The following is an 11,905-nucleotide window of genomic DNA, read 5'->3' as shown; positions in this document are numbered from 1 at the left end:
AAAGAAAGAAAGAAAGAAAGAAAGAAAGAAAGAAAGAAAGAAAGAAAGAAAGAAAGAAAAAGAGAGAAAGAAAGGGAGGGAGGAAGAAAGAAAGAGAGAGAGAGAGAGGGAGGGAGGAAGGAAGGAGAAATTGTTTACCAAAACAAAGTAACTAAAAAACATATTTACAATTGTTATATTGTAACATATTTACAATTTTAATATTTACAATTAAAAAAAAACATTTCCAGTACTACAGTGTCTTTTTAAAAATTTTTGTAAAACTCTGATTGAATAAAGTATCATTGAAAAACTTTACTCCTAGCTGAAGTAAACAGAAATGTGCTTTAAGAGTACACAAGTATAACTTATATGAAATAATTACATTCCAGCCAAAATGATATGATGAAATTTTGATAAATGGGTTATATTTCCAAGATTCCAACTTACTGATAAATCATAACCATTTTCAGGACCATTACAACCATTTAATGCCAGATTACAAAGGTGAAAGGGCACAGAAATTGAGGTAGGATAAAAATGTTATTAAGAGCTTTGTTAATCCATAAAACATATCTCTGTGTTTGGATATATTTGTGTTTGTGTATGTTTAAATCCACACACAGAACCACAGAGAGTGGGAGATATATCATGGTGCATCATTGCATGACAGTGCACATTCTCAGCATCCATGGCTATTTCTCATTCTTTGACGTACAACCCAAAGCATCCATACACTTTCTATCCTCATAGTCTAACAGCATGGTCTGATTAATATGTACCTAGGAATAAAATACATAGTAGAAAATTAAAATATTACTTGATCTATAACAGGAACACTGCTAGGTCTAGTGGGCAAAAATCAGACTTATGTTGTCACAATGGCAAGTCACTAGTCTTTTTATCTAGATTTCAGACCTAAGACTGTTCAAGTATCTCTGAATGACAGCCTGGGCTCCTTGAGAAAGGATGCTATAATATTGACATGAGTGTGTGATGTAATTACTCCTCCTATCCTTCCCCAAGGGGCAATAAAGCCACTATCGAGAATATCTCTGCACAAGAAAACATCCAATCATTTTAAGGATTACTAGACACTGACAGTAAATTAAACTTAGTTATTGAGGACCCCAAATGACACAGGGGTCTACCAGTAAAAATTAGGGTGCAGATAGTACACATGCCTAAGACACAAACTCCTGTTTCATTGCTTCTTCTTCCTGAATCCACAGCATGATCTCATAGGAAGTTCTTTGTGACTATGGATAAAATAATTTCCTTTTGGTTCTAAACAACATGCTGGCTCTAATCAGAAATTTGCTGATGCAAATTTAGGACAGCCCTAAATAGGAGTGTCCCTGAAGAATAATGATAATGAAAATCTTACTGGGGAGACTACTGAACAGCTCAGTTGGTACCAGATTGTTTTGGTATTGACAGAAATCCTTGTATCTGTTAGCTATTGATAATACAAAATTGATGGATAATTTATGACTATGAAGCTTCAGTGATGTTAAGCAATGAACATTCATTTCTCATGCATTGTCAGAGTTCAGCTGGTCCAGCATGGGCTTTGGCTAATCCCACCTGGCATGCTTATGTGCATGGAGAGCCCTGCAGCTTCAAATGTCTCACATCCTCCTCCTGAGATCAGGGAGCTGCTTGGATATCTTCTTCTCCTCTAAACTGACTAGTAGACTAATGTTTTATCTAAATTAATTTAGACTAATGTTGCTAAAGTTTTAGGTTGATGAGTAGAAATGTGGAAACAATAGGCCTGGAACAGTGATTCCAAGGATATCTGGAGGTTTGTAGATAGATATTCTAGGATGGGCTGAAATATGCAAATATCTGTTTCAGATGACTATTTAACAAAGGACATCCACATAAGTGGAGGCTCTGAATAATCATATAGACAAGATGACATATTTTGTGAATGTTAATAAACCCCATTTCTCATCTACCTAGTGTTTGCTCAATGTGGACATAGCAGCAAAAATACAAGCTCTGTATGAACCCAACACATGGAATTCCACTACAAGGATGATCTGGCTTTTGCCACTGTGGATTGCTTAACCTTCCAGGAGCAGACACTGATGCTGAAACATCAGTTTGATTCCTGACCCTGGGGAATAGCCAACCACATTGTTGGTAGGTTAAAAAATTAGTTACTTTCCATCGTAGAGAGGACAGTGATATTTTCTTACTGAAATTAACATTTATTCCAGTTAAAATTCTACTTCTGTCCTCTCACCACTATCTATAAACTTTGGCATACTTTAATCACCATCATTGATTCTGATGAAGGAAATTATCTCACAGCAAACAAAAGTGCTGCAATGAGCACACGCCCATGAAATTTGAAGGTATTGCCATCAACCCCAAGACTATAAGCAGCTCACATTGTGAAGACCATATCAATGGCCTATTGAAAACTCAGTTTTGTTTCCATTTGGGAGTCAGCATACTTAAATATAGTGTTTTTTAATATCAGGCATGATTTGTGCTTCTAGCCAGTGACCATTATTGCTTTTTCGTGAAAGGAAATATAAAGGGGAAAGGGCAATGGAATACAAAGGAAATATAAAGGGGAAGGGGCAATAGAGAACTTATACATTTATGGCTTTGCTGATAGCAACTATTCTAAGAAAAACAAGCTGATTTTTTTTTAAAGAAAGTAAAAAGGAGCACATGTAAGAAAATGTAATTGTTGTAAATTGCTTGGCTCTGCAGTGAACAATATTTTTTTTAATGTGAAAAAGTTAACTTGGTGATTTATTCATCAAAATAAATAAATTAACCAGAAGTATGGGGAGGCAGTGGGAAATTAAAGAAGCAAATTTTAATCCTCTAAAAGGAAGTAAATATATTTCTAAAACTGATAAATCATGAAATAACAACGTAAGCATATTATTTAGAAACACAGAATTAATGCTTAATGAAACACCTGAAGAAATGAATGGTGATATCCTCTTGAAAGCACAATTGGAAGGTAGAAGGGAAAAGGAACTACTTTTGTATTATAATTAATATTTGTGTCGATTTTAGATCTTTATGTATTTATTCCTTTGATAAGAAATAGTATAACTTTAATAGATAATCTGTGTGCTGCAGTTGTCAGGAGGAATTGGTCTTCTAACTCTTCTTTCAGTTCCACTTGTTGATATTTACTGCTAGTTAAACCTATTGTAGACCCTTCATCTATGACTATTAACAAAGTACAGCAGATCAACAGGGTTGGCATCAGTCTTCAGGGGTCAGAACTGGGCTGGAACTGCACACACAGTGGGGCTCTCACCCCCATTCTTATTCACCTGGACCTCGAAGAAGTCACATCTGAAATCATTAATGTGTGAGCATTAGAAGATTCTGGTCATGAATACAGTCCAGTATTCAAGGACACTGAAATCATGCTCTCCTCTACTGTGATCATCTTTCCTTTTGACTCAAAGGTCAGTCAAATTTTTACATTCCTTTGACAATAGAAATTACAAATCAAATGTGCACACTTGAATATCAGTGACAGTGATCATATGTGGAGTTTGGGGCAGAGAGGCACATTGACCTCATTGACCTCAAAAAGACTAAAGGTCCTACTATAACATAATCAATTCCTTTTACTATTCCTAGAAATGCATCAGTGCTGTGTGGTTTAGCTCAGTCTCTGATCATTCTCACCAGGATCATGACATAAACATAAAACTGGCCTTGATGCCTCCTGTAAGTCTTGCACATTGCTTCCAAAAAGATCTTTTTTTTTTTAAGGCAAATGACATCATACTTAATCTTTGTTTAAAACCTGAAATCTTTCAGACTGCTTTAAGGATATTGTCCAACTTATTATCTTGGCCAAAAAACATCTGATCCATGCGTATCCTTCTGACTTATCTTCTACCGTTACCCCACCTACATCCAATACTACAGCTTGAGTATTTCTTTTTCTTTCTGGTAGTCAATATTCACACTGAGGCATTTTGTTGGGCAAACCCTCTATTTAGATGTTTCACGCTCTTTGGCTTTTAAGTCTCTGAGTTAGTTCTTAGTTCCTGTTTTATCAGCTTTCCAGAGTGGATGCTCATGATAAAGATTTTGAAAGCAAAGCAACTTTAGGCAACTCTTGTTTTTATATCAAAATATGTAGTCTTGACTTTCCATGCCAGATTCTCCCCTTCATGCCAGATCACATGCTAACAGCCTCTCTTATGTTGATCTCTGTAACTGAGTATCTGTAGCCATCTCTCTTCATGTTTAGTAACCTCATCACTTCTCACCTTGGTCACTATGTGACCATAGAGTTACTCTTGATTCTTTCTAATTTTCTGCTCCATAACTATCACTCCAGCTTCATCTTCAATCTTGCAGTTAATTTTCCAGCTATGCTAAATCATTTGTCTTTGCATATGCCGTTTCTCTGCCTACTATACCCTTTTTTTTCACATTCCACTTAGGTAACAGCTGTTCACACTCTAGCACTTCCCTTCTCCCTGACTGCCCGTGATTCCGTTGGGGGCCTTTATGATATGTTTCAATATCAGCTAAGACTTCCATTGTAGCAAGATCATATTGTTTTCTTTTCCTTTTTTTTCTTTTTTTTGATTGACATGCATCTACATTTATTAGGAACGCCTAGATCCATAGATTGTCAGTATTTAAAAGAACAAACCAAAAACAACTGAGCTTGATGCGCAGAACACAAGGGGACTAAATGCATACTTTGTTTTTCCGGGTGTTCCCATGTCAAGAAGTCATATTTTCTCTTTGGCTTAATGAGCAAAAGTTTATTCAAAATTACAGACAACATTTACTTGGTTCCTGTGTTTATAGAAATAGAATCGAGGTTTCTATGCATATATGGAATTTTGAGGAGATGAATATAATGCCACAAGGAACAAGAAGCTTGGAAGATAATTTAATCCAAAGTGTCAACATACCGTTACTTTTGCAACTTTGTATACTCCATAGAGCAGAGTAAAATCCACAGGGCTCCATGAAGCTGGGGAATCCAAGTCAATTTATTGCATTATTTACCTTGATATAGTTGCTACAAAGCAGTGGAAAGCTTTCGAGGTTCTTCAATAACAGAACTCAGTTCAAAATGAAATACTTTCAAGAAACAGTCTTATTTCTTTATAAAATGTAGACCAATAAGCTCAAATTCAGAAAGGTACTCTAAGGTAACTGGCTATGAATTAGGTTATAGAAGTTTCAGGTAATTGTTATGTGAATGTTTTTTTCCATTAATCCACTTTAAAATCACTATGATTAAATGATTGTACTATTTCTTTCTTTTGGCTGAAAGATACAGAAACCATGATCCAATGATTTGAACCTTTCTCATTTGAGTTCATTATTAACAAACATTCCCAGTGCTATTAGCCAATTAACCCATTATTTAAATACACTCTGACTTTTCAAAACATTTTAAGATATACTGAATCTTGTGCCATCATGAAAATCCTTCTCCTCAAAATTTGTTTGGTGAGTTTTCCCCTGGTTAAAACGTCAGCATTTTGGGAACTATGAACTTGAGGGAGGGGGTTCAGCGTGTCTGTTACAGTTCTTACAGAAAGACACTGTCCAGGCACAGCAAGCATGTTGATATGAATGACTGCTTGATTTGAGTTCACAGGGATTCATATTTTTCTTGCTTTTCATTTACATTATTTCATATCCTGAATATTAGAATTTAGGCTTACACATCCTTCAGTTTCTTAGCACGGCTCGCTTAATCTGAGCTTTTGAACTTCAGATGAACTTGGGCTGAGGTTTCGAATCTGTAATGAAACCTGAAACTAAGCAAGTTTCCCCTAATTTCAGTCTAATTGTTGAAGTCTTCATAACTTCAGGGCATAGGAAGCATGTGTGTGGCACATTTTAGAAATTACTGATTTTTTTTAAAGGCAAGTTCTGCTCTGTGTACAAAACCCGACACCTTAGACATAGCTCTTCTGCAGTTGCAGAACCGGAAATCCTCAGGAATCCTTCCCTGGCGCCACCGCCTCCCACCCCTAGCCACACGGCATGTGTGATCTTAGTTCCCCGACCAGGGATCGAACCCCCGCCCCCTGCATTGGAAGCACAGAGTCTTAACCACTGGACCAGCAGGGAAGTCCCAGGAATTCTTTCTCGTCCCACTTCCCAGGCCCTAGTTTTCCTTGTGTACCTTAGTCCTTAGTTTAGCAAGTCCCTCCTCTAAACTTTAAATGTGTTCCTCCAGCATGGCCTTGTCTTGCTGGGCTTTCTGACTGGCTTGGCTTCGTGCTTCTTCAATCATCCTTTCATACCACTTTTCCATCTGGGTGGAAACAGCCTCAAAGAAATAGTGGGTGAGCTCCAGCGCTTGGGAGGTGTCTCGAATGTGAGGGGCAGTCTGCTTGCCACCTACTGCTGGTGGCGGCTGCCCGCAGGTGGTGCTGGGTGCTGGGTGCTGGCCTAGGTGCCTCGTCTGCCCACTTTTCCCAGACTTCTTGGTTTGGGTGCCTCTGTCAACACAGGGCCCAGCCTGTGGGTTGCATTTGGCTGCCTCTTTCAAGGGTAACGAGGCTGTCTGGACCTTGACATTCCTCAGTCGGGAGCCTGTACAATCCGAGGAAGACAGCTCCTGCTGGGGTCTGTGGGTGGCTGTGGAGCTGAGGGCCTTTTCCTTGGGCATGGCCACCTGGGGGGAGCTGTCAGAGGCTGCTACTGGACCTGCAGTCCCCACTGACTGATCCACACCTGTGGAGGACTCGCAAGTGGAGGATGTGGATTTAGTCTTGGAGGCCCCAGAATCTCCAGAAAGCTTCAGCTCCAGATTCTGAATCTTTAACGTGCACCAAGTTTTTAATTCATCCACCAAGGACATCTGCCGTTTCTCTCCCTCGTGCTTCTCTGAGTCCGAGTGCTGCTACAGGCGATTCAGGCACTCCTTCCTCTCTGCTGAGAGTCGCTCGACCATCAGCTGGTCCAGAACCCGCATTTGGTGCTGGGTCTTATTCTCCATGTGCCCCAGCTTCGTGTTCATCTTATCCTGAACCAACACCAGCTCTGCTTTGATCTCCTCCACAGTTGCCTCCAACTGATTCTCCAGCTTGTTGATCAGGGGTTCACATCGACAGCCATTTATTGGTGCCTGCATCACTTTGCTGCCCTTGCCCCGGTACAGCATGTAGAGCTGGTATGCTCTGAACTCATGGGGGATGGGGGTAAACAGCGATGCCTGGGCCTCTTTTTAGGGTCATTGTGAGTGCGCGAGTTCTTCAGCTGTCAGGGCTGCTTGTGTGCTGGTGGGGTGGAGTCAGAAAACGCTGACACATTGGGCCTTGACTTTTTCTGCCTGTTGTCCTTTGCTCTGGGCTCTGGGGAGGCGGACAGGAAATCTCTGGACTCTTCTTTTCTGGGTACAGCCTGTTCACTGCTATGGGTGTCTCCTGCTGAGACACTTCCCTGGGGCACTTTAGTGAGGAGGAGAGCAACTTCTGGATTATTGTGGTAGCAGGCAGTCTCCAGTGGAGTCCGGCCTGCATTATTGACAATGGTCCCATCTGCTCCGGCTTCCACTAAGATTTTAACCACCTTCTTGTGATTTAGGGCAGCAGCAATATAAAGTGCTGTGTCTCCAGCATCGTCCTGGACATCGAGGTCACAGCCAGCCTTCGGCAAGATCTGGATCACAGAAAGATGGCCCTTATTGGCAGCAAGATGCAGGGGGTCCAGCCATGCTTGGTAACAGCTACCTTGGCGTGCTTGTTAATGAGCTGAAACACATTCTCCGCCTGGCCTTTGTACGCAGCTATGAGCAGGCATTCTGAAAGCCTGGTGACCACATCCTGCTGGCTCATGAATTAGGAGAGAAAAACGTTTTTGGGGAAGTGGTAGACAAGTTCCTTTGGCTCAAGGTGATGCCACAGGTCCAGGCAGGTACCCGCGGGTAAAGATTCTGCGATCATTGGAAGGTGTCTTCATCAGTATGCCATCTTTGGGGCCTCTGCAGTCAGGATGTCCGCGACTCCAAGATCATATTGTTTTCTAATATTTGCTTTGTCTCTGGCTCTCATTAGAGTATAAGCTTCTGGGAGATGAGGTGCTAAATGAACATGTGATTTCAAATGAGTAAAAATGCTTGTCAACTTCTTCATCAATCAGCAAATCCATATACAGGCCTCTTTGGCTTATTCCTGAAGCTTCAGGGGTGTTTCAGGGATCTGGGGTCTAAAAATCTATAGATCCTCTTCTAAACTTGAGGCCTATTTTAAAGAAAATCATCCTCTAAGAGCCCTCTAAACAAACACATTCTCTTGCAAGTTCAGCAGAAAGAAGGATAAGAAAAATATAAAATTACCTGAGGTCATGTCAACTATATTAATATCTAAAGACCAAAGCTCATGTGCAGTTTCTGCCTCAAAGAGTTAGTGCAGATGTGAAAACAGAGAAGTTCTTTAATGTCACCTGATGGCAAAAGGTGGAGCCAGGATTTAGACCCATTCAGTTGGCTTCAGAGCAATTTGAGTAATGTTGAAAGGCATTGAATAATGAGGAGATATTGAATAATATCCTTTGAACTGAGAAGTAACTTTAAGACTAAAAAACGAAGCAGGCAACTCCATAAAATGCAATTATGAAGTTTATTGTGTGTAACTTACATACAGGCAGGATCAGGCAGACAAGGGTCCAGAGGCATTTGTGGCTACATGCCCATCTGCCAAAGGGAGTGCTGGGGACTGTGAAGAGGCCAAAGCTAAAAATAGAATCTGACTACCAGGGAGAAGTATGTCTGGTACTAAATGGAACTAAATTGGAACTCATGACCAATAACCATCTTCATCAGCAAAAGACATTCTTTCTGTTTTCATATCAGATGAAGGCAAGTGTAAAAGTTGATTGGAAATTTATCTGGCTTGGGGGCATTCTTTGTGAGTAAGTCACCCAGAAAGGGGAGAGTGGTAGGACTGCAGGTCTAAGAGGAAGCTGTAAAATGGAGTCAGTGATGGTATGTGCAAGTCAAAACAGCCCTTATACTTTACCTTTTGGCTCACAAACATCCCCAAGAGTACTATAACATAATTATTTATCAACTATGAATGCTCAAAAAAGAGAAGTTAAAATCCTAAGCAGTTTTATCAGAAAAGAGAGGACAGAGGAGGGATAATATTTAGGGTCAGACCACCGTCTGAATGCCAGGCTCTTAGGCAAAGGCCACTTCCATCCAGATGTGCACTCTCCTTCCCAGGCTGAACTGGGCCAGACCATGTCTCTAGGTTTTGTTCATGAATAAATCAACTTCTGAGGCAGGGTAGTTTGTTTGCCTTGGCATTCACTACAAAATCCATTTACAGACTAAATCAAGAGACCATATTCAGGATAAAGGTGTGAATGGACGATTGAGCAGCATTTTTATTTCTGGTCTATTTTATAGTTTCTATTAACATATAGGGCTTCACTCCTACAACTCTTCCTGCTGTTCCCTAAAAATGAAATGCCACATTGCCTAGAAGAACGTTGCTGAATAAACATAGTAAAGTTAAAAGGCAGAAAGCTATTATGTAGCTTTACATAATGGTTAATTTTAAATGTTTGGCTGGGACATTTTCTGGAAGGACACATTTCTTTTCAATTATTTATTAGTGAATATTCAATTTTATTATTTTAAGGAAAATGATAATAACTGGTAAGGAAGTTTTATTATTGTAACTTACTTTTGAATAAAACTACTACACTATTGTCTCCAGTTGGAATAAAACTATGGGTATATGAACAATTGTTATCCTCCTCTCTTTGTATTGCCTTATTTGACACCACTTTGCTCCACACATTTTGGTATTATTTGACAAGATGAAGATTGTTTGATTTTAATAGTTTTGAAATGTGGGAGCTTCATAGCAGGAGTAAAATAATGACTTTTAGATTTTATTACACTCAATAGATTACATTGGTGAAAGAGACTGCATACTTAAAATTCTGGGCTGACTACCACAAACATGAAAACTGAAGCCTGGAGCTCAGTCTCATGGTCAAGACTATTTGATTCATGTTTAGGAATTGCTATCATTTTTATAATAAGTGAAAAGTAAAAAATTGCAAAGAAAAATGGTTATGAAGAATTAGAATTCATAAAATACCAAATATTTAACTTCTAAGTCCTGTGAATAGTCCCTTTTGAAATTAACTAATAAACCGTTAAGTTTAGTATTTTATTTGTAAATGGCCCTTGTCTAACTCCTCGGCATCATTCAACTATTGATAATGTATGAGATGGATCATCATACTTACATTATTATTCAGCTCATATTATACACATAAGCAAACTACAGTTTCACCTATTGGTGAAACCAGTTCACCTGTTTGTATTCACTAAGAGTTTGAGTCACTCTGATATCTTGGAACACATTTTTTACATATAGTGTGATAGCGATATTTTTCATATTTATTGCAGGCTCCCCTAAACACATAGAAAGAATTGTGATGGGGTGGTTTGGCTCCTAAATTACGTTAACATTGTCGAATGTAGGACTGTCTAGAGAATTAAAGAAGTGTCATGTTTTGTAGATATTAAAATTTTATGCACTGTTTTAAGAATTTTTTAACTCTATGAAAAAATGCCATTTAATGAAGACATAAGACTGCAATGACAAAACTATTCTTGAGGGCGATGGAAATATTCAGGTACTTATATAGCCCTTAGTTTAAATTATTTATAAAGCCACTAAAATTTTATTTAGAGCAGAGGTAATTGATTTTATAGGGTAGCCTGTTGACAGTCAAGTGTTATCATTTGTAAACCTAAGGCAAAATTTCACATTAGCAATGTACCATGCCTTTAGGCTAACAATGTTGCCTTTCATAGCACATTTTAATACAAATCAGGTACAGGTAGGCTATCTTTTGTCAGGAAAATAGATCCTATGTATGAAGTCCTGATTATTTATTTTAGTAATGTCAATTTTGTATACCCAAGTTATAAATGACCTTTCATTGAGGGATTAATTATCTTATGTTTGACATTTTTGTGTTTGTATCTATTTTCCTCTGTTACTACTAAATGCTGATGGCTGCCTGCTTTGGTTCAATATTCCTGTAAGAATGTGACAGAGAACAGCCTAGTACAAAGCTAAATGACATATTAGTATCCTGATAAGAATAAGCAGCATATTGGCTAAGGGCTAGGGACACAACAGGATTCTTTGCGATTTATGGCATTTAGAATATATGAACTATAGTGAAACAGGGACATCTGGTGTAGAATAAGGATGCAAAACTTAGAGCAGAAACAAGAAAGACCAAGGTGCCTTGAAATTATACTTAGATGCACTTAAGTTTTGTGTATATCACTGCATATAAATTTTGCTCCCAAGAACATTACACTCAATTTTATGTATGCATTCTAAAGTATATGGAAATACATGAGTACATCAAAATAAGTACTTCATGTATATGAAAAACATCAAAATATGATGACTGAAGAATGACAGATGTATCACAGTTTGAAGAATGATAGGTGGATCATGAAGCAAACATATCGGAATCTGACAATTATAGAAGAGGTGGAGGGTATATGGTATATACACTAAGTGATTATTTTAACTTTTCTGTAACTTTGGAAAATTTCATAGTAAAACATGTGGAAAAAATGTAAAGATTACACTTAGGAATAAAACAAACTGTTGAGAATACAAATATTTAATCAAGAATACAAATATTTAGTCAAGAACACTAAAAATAGGTAGAACTCGTGTATTCCACAAAAACGCTTTCTTTCTTTTTTTTTTTTTTTTTTTACATTTTTGAGTGTTTTATTTATATCAAACTGGATAAAATGTGTGTATTTCTCAGACAGAAAAGACATGTCGAGGTAGAAATGAACCTTTCAACTATTCATGGGTACACAAGTACACTGGGGAGATTGTAAAAGTGCAGATTCTGATTCAGTAGTACTGGTGAGCTTGAATTC

General features: G+C 38.4%; 1 pseudogene; it reads right to left on the bottom strand.

The window, feature by feature from the left end:
* Positions 1-6,124: 6,124 nt before the first annotated feature.
* Positions 6,125-7,799, bottom strand: LOC113617976 (ankyrin repeat domain-containing protein 6 pseudogene; annotated as a pseudogene).
* Between the last annotated feature and the right edge of the window lie 4,106 nt (positions 7,800-11,905).

This window comes from Aethalodelphis obliquidens, unplaced genomic scaffold (assembly GCF_003676395.1).
Source record: "Aethalodelphis obliquidens isolate GAN/ISIS:26980383/991018 unplaced genomic scaffold, ASM367639v1 scaffold1, whole genome shotgun sequence".
NCBI lineage: Eukaryota > Metazoa > Chordata > Mammalia > Artiodactyla > Delphinidae > Aethalodelphis > Aethalodelphis obliquidens.
This window is presented reverse-complemented; position numbering and strand designations above follow the sequence as displayed.